Source organism: Quercus suber, unplaced genomic scaffold (assembly GCF_002906115.3).
Source record: "Quercus suber isolate HL8 unplaced genomic scaffold, Cork oak 2.0 scaffold_439, whole genome shotgun sequence".
Taxonomy (NCBI): Eukaryota; Viridiplantae; Streptophyta; class Magnoliopsida; order Fagales; family Fagaceae; genus Quercus; species Quercus suber.
In genome coordinates, this window is record NW_027069890.1 from 504,227 (window position 1) to 523,556 (window position 19,330).

The window sequence follows — 19,330 nt, forward strand, 5'->3', positions numbered from 1 at the left end:
GCCAAAAGAGAGGCCTTTTTCTTCTTCTTCTTCTTCTTTTATTACTTTTACAGGACAGTAGCTTTTACTGCTTAATGGTGATAGTGTGAAACAAGCTTAAGGCATTGACAAACCAATATTGTGCCTCTCTCATCACAGTTCTTCTATCTTTGTGGGCCAAATGCCTGTAAATTCAGGATACAAAATGATTTTTTAGACAGGCTTTGGATGTGCCCTGATTTTCCTGTGTACTTTGAGAGCATTCTGAAATTTGGTTATTATTATTATTTAATTATTAGAAAGCATATGGATTAGGATTTGAATTGTTACTTCCCCATATGTCCTCTTGTCTTATTGTTTCTTTTTTTCCTTTTTTCTCTCTTCCTCTTTATTTATTCACCTTTTTTTTTTTTTTTTTTTTTTGTGATAGAACATTTAAACATCCTCAATCAATCTTCTATGGCCAACTTTAAACGCAAGGGAAGTTACATATATACTATTCACACCTAAAATTTGTAACAAACTTACAGGAGGATTTTACTCAACATGCCTCTCTATCTCTCTCGAAGTGACATTAATCTCACAGAAGCTCAAAAGGATATAACATGAGGTCTAAGTTGCTCAAAGATTGTTGCCTCTTTAGCCTTTATAACCAGGGCTTCCTCTCTTTGGCGGCTCATGTGTAGGATTGGCTACTGGGTCTTGATAATCCAACATTGCACCAGCTCCTATAAGCTTTCTTATCTTCATTTGGATTATCACCTTCATAAAGGAAAGGGTAATTAAAACTCAAAAGCCAACCAAAATAAAATAACAAGAAATAAGTAGTACATAAGTAAAGCACACACTTGGCATAACTCTTCAAAAATTAACCTTTTTCAAATGGTATTTGCACCAGATCTTCTACTTTTCCTATATCAATTCATTTATAGGTGGACCTTTTCTTTTTAAAGTATAATTCTTAAGAACCAATAATGATAATCAAATTCACCATGGGTGCACTGATTTCGCCTCTCTATCAGGAAGTAGCTTGTATCTTTCATCTCTAGGACTTTATTATAGGTATGGCATCCATGAATTGAGTGGACATAGCACATAACTCATTTATAGAGAAGAGATTTATGCACATGCATGTGTGCAGCTAAGCTCACCTCACCAGGTTGGTATGTTTGCTCCATACCATCGTTGAAGCTAGTAGCTCTGCCTACAAGGAAAAGAACAAGATCATGCATGTTAATCAGCTGTTAACCCAACATGCAGTTTTTGGAAATATTTTATGCCATCAAACTTGCATATATGATATACCTGAAGACGAGCAAATAGGGACTAGGAGAAGGATGAGAATAAAGATCTTGATCCAAGGAAGCATTGTTGATTTCTCCATTGTTGAGATGTGGTTTTTGTGTTTTAGAGGGGATTCTAGCATATATATGCTGATATTTCTCAGTGCTAGGCAATGCAGCCAAAATAGCTTGTCATGCCAAAGAGCTTGTCATGATGAACTTCTACAAAAGCCTTCTTGGAATGATTATGAAAATGCAACACACATTGATATCCACCAACTAAAAGTCAACTATGTTACATCAATGTTCATTGTCTTCTTTTCATCTCCCAGCAGCAACATTGTGAATGTGGGACTACTTGTTCCAACTTTTAGAATTCAATTCCCCTTTGATATCTTCTTTCTATATGCGTCCTTGCAATACCATGGGCCGCTTTCACTTGTTAGGTATCATACCATTCATGGTCAATGCACTCACGTCCTAGTAATTAGTGCCCCTCGATCATCAAATACAGTGTAAGACACTTAATAGATGTTGTTAATTGTCCATCTAAGCAATGTAGTGAAAAATAAAGAGAAAAATACGAGGAAGTCAACAACTTTTAGGTGGTCTAGCAATGTGCCCACATCCACAAGAGCTTCGGCTAATTTTCACTCTATTAAAATAAATATATATTTTTTTTTTGATGGGATATTAAAATAAATATTTTAAAAAAGAAAGAGAGAAGAAAAAATAAAAAATAAAGAGTTTACAACATATATTACTTCCCCAATTAAAATCCTAATTTAGTAAATTGAAATTCTCAATATATCCTTATCGTTAATATTTGTTACACAGTTAGTTGCACATATTTGTATACAGCCTTGGAAATCATGCTTCACAATTCTAGTTATAATTTTGAAATCAGGATTTGAAATTGTGAAAACACAATTTCACAATTTAATTGAAATTGTGTTTTAAAAACACGATTTCAACTAATGTTATGCGCACACTCCATAGACATTAACATGTAACAATAATGCTCTATCCTTATTGATCCCCCATCCCGACCTATTATTCATCTTCGGCCAAACAAACTTAATCAAGCTGCATTAAGCCTCATGAGCTCAACTTAAAGCGCTTAAGCTCCACTTATGAGATCTCTAGCTAAAAATCATTGTTATTTTCTTATTCAGAATATGAGTCAACATCTCTAAAAATAAATTAATGGGGGAGATGAATATAGCTATTGTTGTATAGCTGAAATCATTGTGAATGCTCTTATGTGGTTAAATTTGGTGTGAAACCACAGTGGAATCTGTTGAGAAAGTATGCAACACTAATGAATTCTAGTAATAGAATATATTACAATTGACAGATATCAATTAAACCAACCCTTCCAGGTGGATTGCATGTTGATGGTGTTTTTGTACAGCTATTTGTTTTTTTTTCTTTGATGAGTGTACAGCTATTTGTTAAGGATTGCAAATGATGAAGATTCCATTCCCTATGCTTTATATACAACTTGAGGTTGTCGGCAGACATAATAACAAAGGATTAATCACAGTTAACATATAAGCTCTCAAAAGATTAACCACGTGCTTAACCCCTTGAGAAACAGACTGAAGTGTTCTTCTTTTGACTTCTGAATAGGTTTTCTGCTTATCTTAATATATCTTAACGTTTTTATTCATTTTTCAATCTTCATGCATCTAATAAGAACTCTTTTTTTTCGTTCAGAGGCCCTTGTTTCTTTCTTATTTTATGCTTGATGTCGCGGAAGCCTGAAGAAGAGCATGCACGATGCTCTTTTGATGAAACAGAAACTAAACTGTTAGTCTCTGGTAGTAAACCTCGAATCCACGAGGGGTTTCCCTGAATCCACAAGGAGATAAAACTGGAATGCACCAGAAAAGAAAATTGACAAAATGTCTGTGTTTATTGATAATAGTCTATTTTGCCTCTGACGGCTACAAAACATATAAATACTGAGCAAAAACGTTTAAAACCCTAATTCGCACTAATTAAGCGATTAGGTGACAAAATTACCGAATTTTACCAAAAATGGCAAAATTGAGTTAAACGCAGAATCATAAACTACTGACCTTAAAGGTCGTTCCAAAACAGACGGGACCTTATTCTGACTTTTAAACTAAAAGTTATTAAGGAAAAACAAATATTACTATAAATAGCAAAAACATTGTTTTTGGGGCCTTAACGAAGGAATTTGCCTAAAATTTGGCGACGTTCATGATAAAATGAATCTGGATCAGAACGCCGTTTCCCTTCAACCTGCCAAATTTCATGCAATTCCGACATTGTTACCTTTGATGGCCCCTACTGGCACCCCTCTTTGATCTTGCGTTGTGACTTCCTACGCCCTTGCTGCTCCAAGAAGGCATGTGCTGTCTATTCTACATCAATGCCATTCTTGAGGGAATTAAATAACAGATAAAAGGAGGGGCAAGGGAATCTGAAGTAAAAAAAGGTGTATGTAGTACAAGTTACAACCTCTTGTCAGAAAGTAAATAATTGTACTTTGTTGTTAGACAACAAATCTAGCTTACTTTTCATAAAAAAATTCGTTAAATTAAGTGCAAAAATAAATATATATTATTAATTTTGATCTCCATATCATGTTTGACTGTTAATCAATGAGCAAAGTCTAACAACCTTTTGGCCACATGGAGCTAGAAGCACAAGTTGATTTGTTGTGGAAGAAAAAAAATATAACAACAAAAATTAAGTATTAGTGCCAAATTTCGGAATTAAATAACAGATAAAAGGAGGGGCAAGGGAATCTGAAGTAAAAAAAGGTGTATGTAGTACAAGTTACAACCTCTTGTCAGAAAGTAAATAATTGTACTTTGTTGTTAGACAACAAATCTAGCTTACTTTTCATAAAAAAATTCGTTAAATTAAGTGCAAAAATAAATATATATTATTAATTTTGATCTCCATATCATGTTTGACTGTTAATCAATGAGCAAAGTCTAACAACCTTTTGGCCACATGGAGCTAGAAGCACAAGTTGATTTGTTGTGGAAGAAAAAAAATATAACAACAAAAATTAAGTATTAGTGCCAAATTTCGGGGATGTTTATGGATCTTTAATATATTAATTATAAAAAATAAAATAAAAAACATTTATGATAGGTATATTTATACTCATTGTAAGGATACAAAAATCTAGCCGTCCAAGCTAACTTAAAACATTGAAGTTTGTGCAGCCCAACTAGGCCCAAATCAATAGATATTTGTAAGAGAGTGGGTTAAAAAAAAGGAGAGGGGGATTAGCCTGAGAACAATAATAGGGCCAGAATGACTGAAGATCAAAGTTTATGTATATATGAGGCTTATTATAAGTTTGCCCAAGGAGGTAATTCTTACACAGAATAGCACACTGTTCACTTTATTTCTCTCAATGTTCTTGTTCTAATTTCTATACTTTGAGTATTTGTTTCATCCCCCGTCTCTGGAAGTTTCCTTCCTCCTATATATTCTCCAGCTTGTTGCATCCTGGCCCTTCATTTCCTCTCTTCCAGATTCTCCTTTGGACACTTGTCCTTTTAAACTTCAGGTGAAGGTGGTAGAAGGAGCTACTTAGCTGTGAATTCCACTGTTCAGGTCATTTTCTCTTTAATGCAGCTAATAAACCTGTTGTCAGTCATTCAATGTGGAGGAAATTGGTGAACTTTCACTGGAAGCTTCCTTCAAGCACTCTGATCCTCAATCTAAACACTATTCCCTCTATTCGGACTTCCAAGAATTATTTTGTCTCTTCTCCTCCTATCCTCAGGCAAACCCTCTCCTCGAACTTTAAGTGCTCCTCTAGTGAGTGCTACGCCTTATTGCATCCTTCCTCCCTCAGGCGCCCACAATAGCCCTCTAAAACCTTGCTATTAACCTTGAGGTAAAAAGTAAGGTTTTAGTCATATATCTTCCACGTAATATGTGTCAAACGGGTTCCCACGTGATAACATCTCTTCATATGTCTTCAGCACATTCTTGACACTTTAGAATCCACGATCTCGTATTTATTGTGTTAGGTGGCTACTTTTACCCCCACGTTCAATGGTATGATGATAATCCTACAGTCCTCATTTACTCGTAATTATGAGCGGGAATCTTACTGCTCATTTTTTACCTCTATATAAGGAAAGGGTGAGGCCAAATCTTCTCCTTTTATTCATTTGGCAATTTTTGTTGAAGCAGCAGTCCAAGGAGAGACTCTTTCATTGCTTATAGGTGTGTCTGAATTTATTTACTTTTATACACAGACTCCTTGTTATTTACACCATAAGTTTCCATGGGTAGGTTTGCTAGGCTAGTAGATACCCCTGAAGGCATAGCCACCTTTAGGGCTCAATATAGGATCCCTAACAGTGTTGAACTCCAACACTGTGAATTGGGCAAATGGCTGATTATGACCAGACCTCCTGGCTCAGTCGTGATTCCGATGATCGCCTTCATAGAAGGCAGGATAGAAATTCCCATGGGTAGGGTCACTAGAGACTTCTTGATGAATTATAGGCTGACCCCCACATAATGCTCCCTCGACGTTTTTAGGGTCCTCGGTAGCATAGATATGATAAACCGTAAAATGGGAACTAACCTTACATGGCATGATGTGAATTGGGTATACAATTGCTAGAAAGGGAAGGAAACCAAATACTACATCAAATGTAGGGTCCCATCCGTTAGGTTAATATCTTGTACACCTGAGTCAAATAAAGGTATGGACAAAGACTTCCTCATTGTCTCAGGAGACTAGCATGATGGATTGTATTGTCCCACCCAGGAAGGGGAACCAGGTAGGGTTCCCACAAATATTAGACCAGCGTAGGATTTTTATATTTACATAAAGAAAAAAAATTACAAGGTTTTTTCTCTAACCTGTGACTTATGTTACTTCTTTCTTGACAGATGAATACCACACTATCCTAAACAAGAACCTTGTGAATTTTCCCGATTTAAACCGAATCCTTATGTCAGAAATTTTTTTACATAAAGACGGTCAACTTCGGACGGTGCATATAATCCTCGGGTTTGAACCCATCTCTAAATCCTTCCAAAGCCCGAAGAACGTAATTAGAGCTAAAGATCGACAATTAGCTCTAATTGACGTTGTAGTTCCTGGTTTTCTATTAACAGATCCTTCTCCAGAAGGAACCTAAGACACTCAACTTCCAGCCCCACTCGTAACCAAACTCCTTCACTTTCAAGAGCCGCTCATACCTTCGGACAACGAAGTTGAGGAACCCATTCCCGAACCCGTACAAGAAGTGACAAATAGAGACTTTAAGGTCTTCTATCAGCAAGAGGAACCCCGAAGACCTTTCCAGTACCTCCCAACGCCATTTACTTCCTGCCCAAGTTAGCACAAGCTAAGAAAAGGCCAATATCCCTGAAGGAATGGTGCTCGAGGAAAAGACTCCAAATCTCCTAGCGTTGCTTATAGCCCACATTGGGGGCGCTCCCCCAGTAGTTCTAATGGTGTCACGACCACCAACTCCTACTCCCACGTGTGTGTCTTCTGGTGATGCCACAGATAAAAAGAGAAAAAGGGGCTAAGGAGGCAAGGGCCCTGAAGGTGCTGAGGAAGGAGAAATCATTCATTCTTCACAGCAACCCCCAGCCAAAGAGGCCCGAACTACCAGGACCCAACAGAAAAAGAGTGCTCCCTCTAGGACCTCTAAAAGCTCTAAGGGGAAGCAATAGCCAAAGCCCTCTACCTGGAGACCCTCATTTACTCTGAGCTCGAAAAGTCTTGTTATGGATGATGTCAACCTAAAGGACCCCTAGAAGGGTAGGTAGAGCATTGTGGAATCTTATCTGGAAAAAGCTCTTTGCCTACTCGAGGACATGCATGAGCTAAGGTCCTTTCAGAAACGTGAAGTCTTCCTGTCATTAAAGAGAGACCTTGCCAAGGTATATAATCACCCTCTTATTTTCATAAATTTATGCAACACATGTATAGATACTAACCCACAATAATCTTACAGTCTATGCAAGCAGCCTTTGTGGTTGAAGAATGGGTGGACCACGCCCTGGATCAGGCTCGCGAGGATGAAGGCAAGCTGGAAATAGCTGAGAGGGCCCATGTAGAGGCTGATAAGAAGCTCAAAGAGACCCTTTTCCCAACTGGCCAAAGTAGAGAAGTCTCGGAAGAATTCCGAAGCTACCCTAGCCAGCTACAAGAAACAAGCTGCAGAGTCCCTGAAGACTCAAAAGAAGGATGAAAACCAGCTGGCGATGAAAACCAGCTAGCCTTGACCATGGTGAAGGTCAAACAATAGCAAAAACAGCTAGAGGCAAAGGATGCCGAGAAGGCTATGGCCGAGCAGGCGGCCTATGACATGGGCATGACTAAGACTGCCTAAAGTCTAACTACCCAACTTAGGGACGTTGCTCAGGCCTTTTACGTTGAGGTATGGGTTCAGGCCCTCAATACAGCTGGGGTCAATACTGAATCAGAGCTTAAGGCTCCTGATAGAGTATATTACCCTCCAGTCTTGCGCTTGACCCCTAGCCTCTCTTAGCCTTCAGCCTATCCTGGCTCTACCCTTGCCTCTACCTCGATCCTACTTGCCACTACTCCAGTTGCCACACCTGCTACAGAGAAAGGGAAAGAGTTGCCACCTCCAGTAGCTGTTGTGGACGTGGAGACAGAAGAAGCAACTAAAGTGGGTCAGCTAAAGAGGAAGAAGAAGGAGAAGGAGAAGGAGAAAGAAAAAGAGGAAGGGAAGGAGAAAGAAGCATCAGCATAACTTAATCCTAGGTTAAAAGACAACTGGTCAGTTTTGTAACTAGGCTTAAGTTTAGTTGATGCCCCATTTTCCTTCTATTGTAATCCAACTCCTGAACTTCAATGAAACAATCAACCTTTATTTTATAATTTTTCATCTATTTAAGTTTAGTTTGTCTAAGTATACCTCCTACTATTTCCCTTTTTTTCATATTATCTGTAACATACTAACCTTTGACTAACTTAATTAATTTCCCTCACTATCCTATTCAATCTGACATGAACTTTGAGAAAATTACTAAACTGATACTTAGGGAAATTTGTAACCATATTTTGACACTTAGTAAAAATTTCAAGCAACACTTACCTTACTTTGGACTTAGAATGCTAAAAGACCAATCTGCCTTGTACTTGTAACCCAAGGAAGCAAGCAAGATTTATGACGTTATTCAATACTTAGAAAATTTCACATAAGTGTTAACTTGTCCAAAGTTTGTGACCCGAGGAGCGAAACCAAACCAAGATTTTGGTAAGCACTTAGAAACCTCTTACACATAGGTTACTTTACCCAAGGTTTGTGATCCAAGGAGCCGAACAGACCGAAGTTCTATTTAACATTTAAAAATTTCTTACATAAAGGTTAATTTACCCAAGGTTTGTGACCCAAGAAGTTGAACAAGACTGAGATTCTATTTAACACTTGAAAATTTCTTACATAAAGGTTAATTTACCCAAGATTTGTGATCCGAGAAGTTAAACAAAACCGAGGTTCTGTTTAACACTAGGAAATTTCTTGCATAAAAGTTAATTTACCCAAGGTTTGTGACCCGAGGAGTCAAACAAGACCGAGGTTCTTTTTAACAATTAAAAATTTCTTACATAAAGGTTAATTCACACAAGGCTTGTGACCCAAGGAGTTGAACAAGACCGAAGTTTTGTTTAACACTTAGAAATTTCCTATATCAAGGTTAATTTACCAAAGGTTTGTGACCCGAAGAGTCGAACAAGACCGAGGTTTTGTTTAACACTTAGAAATTTCTTCATTAAGTAACTACCACATAACTCGCAACCACAGCAGGGCACAAATGAACCATATATGAATAAAAAGAATTTCATATCATGAATAGTAATAACGTCATNCAAAAGATTAACCACGTGCTTAACCCCTTGAGAAACAGACTGAAGTGTTCTTCTTTTGACTTCTGAATAGGTTTTCTGCTTATCTTAATATATCTTAACGTTTTTATTCATTTTTCAATCTTCATGCATCTAATAAGAACTCTTTTTTTTCGTTCAGAGGCCCTTGTTTCTTTCTTATTTTATGCTTGATGTCGCGGAAGCCTGAAGAAGAGCATGCACGATGCTCTTTTGATGAAACAGAAACTAAACTGTTAGTCTCTGGTAGTAAACCTCGAATCCACGAGGGGTTTCCCTGAATCCACAAGGAGATAAAACTGGAATGCACCAGAAAAGAAAATTGACAAAATGTCTGTGTTTATTGATAATAGTCTATTTTGCCTCTGACGGCTACAAAACATATAAATACTGAGCAAAAACGTTTAAAACCCTAATTCGCACTAATTAAGCGATTAGGTGACAAAATTACCGAATTTTACCAAAAATGGCAAAATTGAGTTAAACGCAGAATCATAAACTACTGACCTTAAAGGTCGTTCCAAAACAGACGGGACCTTATTCTGACTTTTAAACTAAAAGTTATTAAGGAAAAACAAATATTACTATAAATAGCAAAAACATTGTTTTTGGGGCCTTAACGAAGGAATTTGCCTAAAATTTGGCGACGTTCATGATAAAATGAATCTGGATCAGAACGCCGTTTCCCTTCAACCTGCCAAATTTCATGCAATTCCGACATTGTTACCTTTGATGGCCCCTACTGGCACCCCTCTTTGATCTTGCGTTGTGACTTCCTACGCCCTTGCTGCTCCAAGAAGGCATGTGCTGTCTATTCTACATCAATGCCATTCTTGAGGGAATTAAATAACAGATAAAAGGAGGGGCAAGGGAATCTGAAGTAAAAAAAGGTGTATGTAGTACAAGTTACAACCTCTTGTCAGAAAGTAAATAATTGTACTTTGTTGTTAGACAACAAATCTAGCTTACTTTTCATAAAAAAATTCGTTAAATTAAGTGCAAAAATAAATATATATTATTAATTTTGATCTCCATATCATGTTTGACTGTTAATCAATGAGCAAAGTCTAACAACCTTTTGGCCACATGGAGCTAGAAGCACAAGTTGATTTGTTGTGGAAGAAAAAAAATATAACAACAAAAATTAAGTATTAGTGCCAAATTTCGGAGGATGTTTATGGATCTTTAATATATTAATTATAAAAAATAAAATAAAAAACATTTATGGTAGGTATATTTATACTCATTGTAAGGATACAAAAATCTAGCCGTCCAAGCTCACTTAAAACATTGAAGTTTGTACAGCCCAACTAGGCCCAAATCAATAGATATTTGTAAGAGAGTGGGTTAAAAAAAAGGAGAGGGGGATTAGCCTGAGAACAATAATAGGGCCAGAATGACTGAAGATCAAAGTTTATGTATATATGAGGCTTATTACAAGTTTGCCCAAGGAGGCAATTCTTACACAGAATAGCACACTGTTCACTTTATTTCTCTCAATGTTCTTGTTCTAATTTCTATACTTTGAGTATTTGTTTCATCCCCCGTCTCTGGAAGTTTCCTTCCTCCAATATATTCTCCAGCTTGTTGCATCCTGGCCCTTCATTTCCTCTCTTCCAGATTCTCCTTTGGACACTTGTCCTTTTAAACTTCAGGTGAAGGTGGTAGAAGGAGCTACTCAGCTGTGAATTCCACTGTTCAGGTCATTTTCTCTTTAATGCAGCTAATAAACCTGTTGTCAGTCATTCAATGTGGAGGAAATTGGTGAACTTTCACTGGAAGCTTCCTTCAAGCACTCTGATCCTCAATCTAAACACTATTCCCTCTATTCGGACTTCCAAGAATTATTTTGTCTCTTCTCCTCCTATCCTCAGGCAAACCCTCTCCTCGGACTTTAAGTGCTCCTCTAGTGAGTGCTACGCCTTATTGCATCCTTCCTCGGTCCTCAGGCGCCCACAATAGCCCTCTAAAACCTTGCTATTAACCTTGAGGTAAAAAGTAAGGTTTTAGTCATATATCTTCCACGTAATATGTGTCAAACGGGTTCCCACGTGATAACATCTCTTCATATGTCTTCAGCACATTCTTGACACTTTAGAATCCACGATCTCGTATTTATTGTGTTAGGTGGCTACTTTTACCCCCACGTTCAATGGTATGATGATAATCCTACAGTCCTCATTTACTCGTAATTATGAGCGGGAATCTTACTGCTCATTTTTTACCTCTATATAAGGAAAGGGTGAGGCCAAATCTTCTCTTTTTATTCATTTGGCAATTTTTGTTGAAGCAGCAGTCCAAGGAGAGACTCTTTCATTGCTTATAGGTGTGTCTGAATTTATTTACTTTTATACACAGACTCCTTGTTATTTACACCATAAGTTTCCATGGGTAGGTTTGCTAGGCTGGTAGATACCCCTGAAGGCATAGCCACCTTTAGGGCTCAATATAGGATCCCTAACAGTGTTGAACTCCAACACTGTGAATTGGGCAAATGGCTGATTATGACCAGACCTCCTGGCTCAGTCGTGATTCCGATGATCGCCTTCATAGAAGGCAGCATAGAAATTCCCATGGGTAGGGTCACTAGAGACTTCTTGATGAATTATAGGCTGACCCCCACATAATGCCCCGACGTTTTTAGGGTCCTCGGTAGCATAGATATGATAAACCGTAAAATGGGAACTAACCTTACATGGCATGATGTGAATTGGGTATACAATTGCTAGAAAGGGAAGGAAACCAAATACTACATCAAATGTAGGGTCCCATCCGTTAGGTTAATATCTTGTACACCTGAGTCAAATAAAGGTATGGACAAAGACTTCCTCATTGTCTCAGGAGACTAGCATGATGGATTGTATTGTCCCACCCAGAAGGGGAACCAGGTAGGGTTCCCACAAATATTAGACCGCGTAGGATTTTATATTTACATAAAGAAAAAAAATTACAAGGTTTTTTCTCTAACCTGTGACTTATGTTACTTCTTTCTTGACAGATGAATACCACACTATCCTAACAAGAACCTTGTGAATTTTCCCGATTTAAACCGAATCCTTATGTCAGAAATTTTTTTACATAAAGACGGTCAACTTCGGACGGTGCATATAATCCTCGGGTTTGAACCCATCTCTAAATCCTTCCAAAGCCCGAAGAACGTAATTAGAGCTAAAGATCGACAATTAGCTCTAATTGACGTTGTAGTTCCTGGTTTTCTATTAACAGATCCTTCTCCAGAAGGAACCTAAGACACTCAACTTCCAGCCCCACTCGTAACCAAACTCCTTACTTTCAAGAGCCGCTCATACCTTCGGACAACGAAGTTGAGGAACCCATTCCCGAACCCATACAAGAAGTGACAAATAGAGACTTTAAGGTCTTCTATCAGCAAGAGGAACCCCGAAGACCTTTCCAGTACCTCCCAACGCCATTTACTTCCTGCCCAAGTTAGCACAAGCTAAGAAAAGGCCAATATCCCTGAAGGAATGGTGCTCGAGGAAAAGACTCCAAATCTCCTAGCGTTGCTTATAGCCCACATTGGGGGCGCTCCCCCAGTAGTTCTAATGGTGTCACGACCACCAACTCCTACTCCCACGTGTGTGTCTTCTGGTGATGCCACAGATAAAAAGAGAAAAAGGGGCTAAGGAGGCAAGGGCCCTGAAAGTGCTGAGGAAGGAGAAATCATTCATTCTTCACAGCAACCCCAGCCAAAGAGGCCCGAACTACCAGGACCCAACAGAAAAAGAGTGCTCCCTCTAGGACCTCTAAAAGCTCTAAGGGAAGCAATAGCCAAAGCCCTCTACCTGGAGACCCTCATTTACTTGAGCTCGAAAAGTCTTGTTATGGATGATGTCAACCTAAAGGACCCCTAGAAGGGTAGGTAGAGCATTGTGGAATCTTATCTGGAAAAAGCCTTTGCCTACTCGAGGACATGCATGAGCTAAGGTCCTTTCAGAAACGTGAAGTCTTCCTGTCATTAAAGAGAGACCTTGCCAAGGTATATAATCACCCTCTTATTTTCATAAATTTATGCAACACATGTATAGATACTAACCCACAATAATCTTACAGTCTATGCAAGCAGCCTTTGTGGTTGAAGAATGGGTGGACCACGCCCTGGATCAGGCTCGCGAGGATGAAGGCAAGCTGGAAACAGCTGAGAGGGCCCATGTAGAGGCTGATAAGAAGCTCAAAGAGACCCTTTTCCCAACTGGCCAAAGTAGAGAAGTCTCGGAAGAATTCCGAAGCTACCCTAGCCAGCTACAAGAAACAAGCTGCAGAGTCCCTGAAGACTCAAAAGAAGGATGAAAACCAGCTGGCGATGAAAACCAGCTAGCCTTGACCATGGTGAAGGTCAAACAATAGCAAAAACAGCTAGAGGCAAAGGATGCCGAGAAGGCTATGGCCGAGCAGGCGGCCTATGACATGGGCATGACTAAGACTGCTAAAGTCTAACTGACCCAACTTAGGACGTTGCTCACTATGCTTTAATGCCTAATTGTTTGTTAATAGCACTATTCGTGATTAACTGTCCCAGTGGAGATGCCAATTACAACATGTAACGTAAAAAACCTACTTTCTGTCACAACTCAAGAAAGTGCTAGCTATATGTAAGAACTAGTCAAATTATAATTAGAGCTACTCATAATCATTTATATAATCCAATTCAACAATAAACATTTCTCAACACACTCTTCCACAGCACACACTAATAAAGGAAAATAGAAGAATATAATAGAAGTAGATACATGAAAGGAAGCATCATACTAGTACAGATTCATCTTCTCTTTTGACAAGCAGAGCTACTGGCTAACACATAATTTATTAGTATTGCATGAAACAAACCCAAAATAGATGCACAACCACTGAACCTGTGGTTGGGTTTTAAGCTCGCCCCTCTCTCCATGGAAAGAGTCACATTTATTATACATAGAACTTAGAGGCATGGAGGTGAAAAAAAAAAGGCAGGTCTAGCTAGTTAAATCTGCCAATACCAGAAGGCTTTCCTTTGTAATCTACATCATGCCTTGGCTCGGGTAAAGCTTTTTCATAGTCACAAGCATCAACTTCTACAAGTTTCCTCGTTTTTATTTGGATTTTAACCTTCAAAATGCACAAGGTATAGGTTAGCAAGAAAATGTGATATGTGATTAGGCACATTAATGGCTTGTTTGGAAGTTTAGAGAGGGAGGAGAGTAGAGGGGAGTAGAGGGGAGGGGAGTAGTGGGAAGGAGAGTAGAGGAAAATAATTCTCCTCCACCTTGTTTGGATGTTTTTAAAATTAGTAAGGGGGAAGGGAGTAATTAGCCCTTCCCCTTGTGTAATTTTGTTAATATAATAAGGGTAAATTAGGTAATTTACTTAGTCAATAGTTTAGGTACTCTACTCTCCCTCCAAATCTCTCCAATTTGGGGGAATTAAAAATGGAGGGCTAGAAGGAGTTGAAACCCCTCTAAACCCTTCCAAACCCCTCCCCCTCCTTCCTTAAAAAACTTCCAAACAAGGTAATTAGATTACTCTCCCTCCCTCTACTCTACTCCCCCTCCTTTTTTAAACATCCAAACAGGCCATAAGTAACTAAGATACACATAGTAGCTTCTTAACTACGTTTACCTTTTAAAATCTTAATTTGCGTAGAATTAATTCTGGTCTTATTTGGAGACAGAATAATTATTTTCCTCTTCTGTTTTCAGTAAAATCTTATTCTAATATCAGATTATCAGTTTACCTCAATAATACATCACAATTACTATGATGAAAATCAAGGAGTTCTTTTATTTAGTTATGAAATGTTTCAAATGCTTCTGAAAATTCCTGCACTCATTAGACCATTTGTATCTACTAGCATTGCACGGGTACTTTTCTTTATTATTCATCTTTAAATACTTTGTTGACAACCCTATTGATAGGATAATGCATTGGATTATACTTTTGAAATCTAATACTAAATTTAAATGTAAACTAAAGTACAAACATTTCATTTGTTGATAAACTTCTTATGACTCAAATTTTCTTGTTTTTATTAATTGTTTCTTTGGCAATTACACGAACAGAACCAAAAATACCAGTTTCCACTAAATCAAAGTTGCACCATAATTTCTAATAAAAGTGCTATTGTTATAACTTGAATAATGAAAATTATGCTTATTACCACCAAACCAAGAGGAAACACTAGCAAACCTATTTCTATTTTCAATTTGATTTCACAATCAATCACTTGCCAAACATATTTATATATTAGTGTAAAATCATAGTAATACTAAGAGTAACTATTTGAGGGAATCAAATATTCCTTGATGTTCACTACATTGTCATTCATAGGCTCAAATCGTCAAGGACCTCAGGCAAAGAAGATTGCAAGACTACTGAGTGGCTCTTGAATTAGACATTGAAATGTATTTTGAAGTAGCTAGTCTTTTTTCTTTTTTCTTTTTTAGGTTCAAAATTTCAAATCCCTCCCAATTGTTTAAAATATAAATTTGTTAGTCAAGGAAAGAATATATGTTAAAGAATATCTCCACGCCCAATCTTTTTAGTTGTGGTTTCTTATTAATTATACTAGTTATTCTTTAAAGTTAACTCGGTTTTATATATAAAAAAGATATCATAGATTTAGATATGCATTAGGATCCTGATTTATGGATCTCATGGTTTGAGAAATAAAATAGGATAGAACCATCTCTTCTAGTTCTATTTCAAATATGATAAATATTGGTTGATTGTATATTTCATTATATACATTATAGCTCTATGATTAAGAGTGAAAATTATGCGGCAATGCTTATTATCTCAAATAGAACTTTATAGTTTATACAGTAGACTTGTATTTGCATGCATGCAATTAACTTAGTTTGTAGGATTCACACCACCCATAAAGCCTTTGACTCCGCCTACAGGAGAGTAAAAAGATAATATTAGTTACCTAAGCTGAATATTATTTCTTTTTAATAATGAATATTTACATATTTGAGTAACACACAATGTGAACCTGTTGACCTGGAGGCATATAAATAAAGAGGATGATGAAGATGAGAACAAAAATTCTGATCTTAGAATTCATGGTGGATGTTTTGGTATTTAGTGTAAGAATGAATCTGATAGGTTAGGGAAGTCTGCTATTATAATAGGTATGAGGTGATGAATTCATGAAAATTTTCATGGTGCAATCTAATCAAATGCTTTGTAGAATGAGGAAAATGATGCAAAAGCAGTACCCATTAGCAATTATCCACACAAAGTCACTAAACAAACTTATTGTAACGTTGAAACCTAAATTGACTTCTATTTTATTAAAAGCGACTCTTAATTTGGATGGAAGTAGTCAATGCTTGCATGGCTAAGCTTTGCATATTATATGCATACACGTCTCAAACTCAACCATATCTTAGCTTTAGATCACAATACAGAGTCAGGGGAATCATTATCATAAACATGTGCTATTNTATGAGGTGATGAATTCATGAAAATTTCATGGTGCAATCTAATCAAATGCTTTGTAGAATGAGGAAAATGATGCAAAAGCAGTACCCATTAGCAATTATCCACACAAAGTCACTAAACAAACTTATTGTAACGTTGAAACCTAAATTGACTTCTATTTTATTAAAAGCGACTCTTAATTTGGATGGAAGTAGTCAATGCTTGCATGCCTAAGCTTTGCATATTATATGCATACACGTCTCAAAACTCAACCATATCTTAGCTTTAGATCACAATACAGAGTCAAGGGAATCATTATCATAAACATGTGCTATTGGCACGATGCAAGTTTCAATCCATCTTTAATTGCTAATTGCATGGTGCTTTCATGTTTGAACATATTAGTACTCTTTAGTCCTTATAGAAAAGTACTGTTACTGCGAATGTACTGAAATGTGGTATGAAATCTGAAAGCATGAAATCAGGATGATGGATATTACATCTTAAAATTTTATTACGTACATCAAATTCAATAGTCTAATCTCACATATTACCTAGTATGTATCTGTTGGTTTGTACACCACAAAAACACCGGTTATCCAATATTAAGGTTAAGTTATTAATTAATTCAATGATACACTGCCTCTAATTAACATTAAATAACTAATATTGTGCAATCAAAAATAAATAGCAATGGAGAAAAATAAACAAACAATATGATGACCCAAGGAAATTCAATAGAACAACATTTCCAAAGTAAAAATCACTAGGAGGGTTTGACCTTACCAACCCCGAAGTAAACAAATCCATTAATTGAATCAAGGTTTATACAAGATAAAATTACCCAACACTAAATTGGCTAGTAGTACTTATTGACATTACCCAATATAGCTCTGAATCCATGAACTTCTTCAGTTATGGGAGTTTGTTGTGCGCAAACCTCCATCTACGACTTCAAGTACCCACTTGAAGATTCTAGTCTAGCACTCGATCTTCTAGAATTTGAGCAACTACACACAACGGTTCTTAATAAAGCTTCAATCTTGAACATTGTAGTGACTTTTGCGAGCAGGAGACACAAAACCTTGATATCTACAATTAGAAGCTCTCATAAAAGTCTCATTTACTTGCTCAAGGATTTTCTTATATATTAGAAGCTTGGATGCACGAAACCCTAGTGACTTTATGGGCTAAATGGACTAAATTTATGTTTTTTTTTCAATTTCATGTTGATCAATCCAATTTAAGCTCGATCGATTGAAATCTTCTCTTTTCAATCAATCAAATAGCTATCGAAACCTATTGAACTTCAAAAACTGGGAAATTAAAAGTGAAAGTGGGTCGCTGTCATCTATATATTACTAAAAGCTGAAGGGTAGCGTTTAATGCTGCTGCTCTCACGTTGCGCCACATCAACTACCACATCATTTTTTTTAAAATATAATTTTTCCTACAATTTTCAGCCCTATAAATGCAGCCCACTACTTATTTATTTACTTCCACTATCACCCTATAATAAATCTGTATAATTAATCTAGCTCACCTCTGATTTATTTAGTTTCACTATCAAGCCCAATCCAAAACCTTTTCAGTTTATCTTTAGGATTTGTGTGAGCCTTTTTAGTTTAACTTTAGGATTTGTGTAAGTCTTTTCAGCTTAAAAAAAAAAAACAAAAAAAAACAAAAAAAAAAACAACAACAACAACAACAACAACAACGTTGAAGCCTTTCAAGCTTTAGGTTTTTTTTTTTTCTTCTTCCCAATTTTCCTATAATTGTTTTTAACATTTATTTTTTTTAATATTTACACTTCTCCACCTTCTCTCTCTCCTTACCATTTCATCTCCCCACTACTTTTTCAATCTTTCTCCCTCCCTTACCTTTTCATCTCCCACTACCCTCTACATTAATATCATTCTTTCTTTTCCCTTCATCTTCCTTTATTTTTGTCTCTTTTTATTCACTCCCTCTTACTATAATTTGTCATTATCTCTTCATTCTATGCATAGTTTTCTCTCACAAAAAAAATGGTTCTCTCTCTCTCTCTCTCTCTCTCTCTTCTCTCTCTCTCTAATTTTTTGGTGGATTTTTTTTTTTTCTTACATCTCTTCTTTAGGTTGATAATTTTTTATATTCTTTAAAACTCTATTTTGGGTTAATGCGATTTAGTTTTGTTTTTTAAATTGTTGTTGTTTTATTTATTTATTTTATTCTCTTTGATTGTTAAATGTTACATAGCATCATTTGAATAATTTGGTATTTATTCTGTTACATATCATGATTTTTTATAGTACTCAAATTAGATGTTAAACTATGAGATTTTACTAATTTTTGTTTATTCTCTAATCCTTTGTGGTGGACAAAGTACTCTTAATAGTTGTATTAGAAGTACTTTATAATGCCATTCATTTAAAGAAAAGCAAAGATTAGCCAAACGAAAATAATTGGACAGGTGACAAATTTTAACTTTTGCAATTTTATTTTAATTATTATTATTTTATAACAATGCATGTATAGAAATTTAATTCTTAGATTTTGCTAATAATTGTTTATTTGATAATATGTTTTGGGTGGCCGAAATTAATTTCTACAAAGAAAATAAATCAAAAACAAAATTTTATCATAATATTGGTTCAATTAATCATTGTTAAGTTTTATTAATTTTTTTTAGTTTACATTTTTTTGGTGTTTTGGATTGTTCCTATATTACATTTATGATTGTTCCTATAACAAATAAAAATATAATTACGAAATACATTACTCATTA

At 36.4% G+C, this 19,330-nt stretch overlaps 1 long non-coding RNA gene across 1 annotated transcript; it reads right to left on the reverse strand.

Annotated features, from left to right (window-relative positions):
- Positions 1–447: 447 nt before the first annotated feature.
- LOC112025260 (uncharacterized) lies at positions 448–1,588 on the reverse strand. The gene is made up of 3 exons (XR_002884236.2): positions 1,285–1,588; positions 1,131–1,183; positions 448–741 (listed from the first exon to the last, which is right to left on the reverse strand). It is a non-coding gene; the product is annotated as an uncharacterized LOC112025260 (long non-coding RNA).
- Between the last annotated feature and the right edge of the window lie 17,742 nt (positions 1,589–19,330).